Genomic DNA, 1,337 nt, shown 5'->3' with positions numbered 1-1,337 from the left:
AATGAAATCTGAAGGATGAGAACCAGTTTACCAGGAGATGGCAGGGGCGAGAGGACATCTGGTGGAGGATACGGCACAGGCAAAAGACCTGGAGGAACAGCCCGACCTGGCTGGAGCACACAGTGTGAGGTGAGTGAGGTGGTAGGTGAAGCCGGAGGGGAAAGCAGAGCCCTGGGAGCCACACGTGGTGTTTGAGGCTGAAAGGGCCTTGTCATCTGCAGGCCATCCTGACTCTGGGATGGCAGGGGTGCCTATTTCCTGGGATGAGTCCAAAGTGGGTGTGGAATGGGGCTGATGGTGGAAAGGAGGGCCTTGAAATACCCATGCAATCACTCGACAAATATTTCATGAGCACCTACTATGCGCCAGGCACTGCTCTGAGGGTGGGGGGCTGTGCAGTGAACAGAACAGACAAATCATGGCCCTAATGAAGTTGCGGGCCTACTGTGGGTACAGACAGCCAGGGGATGGGCATGAGCACACTGAGTGAGGTCGGGTGGCAGTGAACACGCCAGGGAGGTGAGGGAAAGAAGGGCGGAGAGCTGCTGTCAGGGGAGGCCAGGGAGAGCCTTGCTGAGGGGCGGGGGTGTCTGAACACTGGCTTGACGGGAGTAAAGGAATGGGCCACGCACGCCTCTGGAGGTGGGAGAGGGAGAATGTTCTGGGCGGAGGGGCAGCCTGGGCAAAGGCCCTGAGAAGGGAACACTGTGATCCAGGAACAGCAGGGAGGCCAGCGTGTCCGGAGCAGAGAGCGAGGGGGCGAGGAGATGAATTCACTGGCGGTGGGGACCAGCCACGGAGGGCCTTGCTGGTACCCTAAGGACTTCGGTTTTTTTATTTGTTTGTTTGTTTGTTTGTTTTGGCCGCACCGTGCGGCATGCGGGACCCTAGTTCCCCCACCAGTGCACCCCCTGCTTCCAATGCACCCCCTGCATTGGAAGCGCCGAGTCTTAACCACCTGACTGCCAGGCTAGTCGCAGAACTTTGGGTTTATTCTACAAATGACAGGAAGGTTTTGGGGGGCCTTCCCCAAACACTTACCCAACATGGAAGTGACGAGATCAGATTTTTGTTTTATTTATTTATTTATTTTTATAAATTTATTTATAAATTTATTTTTGGCTGCATCGGGTCCTCGTTGCTGCGCGCGGGCTTTGCTTTTAGTTGCGGTGAGTGGGGGCTGCTCTTTGTTGCGGTGCGCGGGCTTCTCATTGCGGTGGCTTCTCTTGTTGTGGAGCATGGGCTCTAGGCACGCAGGCTTCAGTAGTTGTGGCTCGCGGGCTCCAGAGCTCAGGCTCAGTAGTTGTGGCACACGGGCTTAGTTGCTCCGCGGCATG

The sequence above is a fragment of the Mesoplodon densirostris genome, chromosome 16, assembly GCF_025265405.1.
Source record: "Mesoplodon densirostris isolate mMesDen1 chromosome 16, mMesDen1 primary haplotype, whole genome shotgun sequence".
Lineage (NCBI taxonomy): Eukaryota > Metazoa > Chordata > Mammalia > Artiodactyla > Ziphiidae > Mesoplodon > Mesoplodon densirostris.
Note: the sequence above shows the minus strand (reverse complement) of the source record.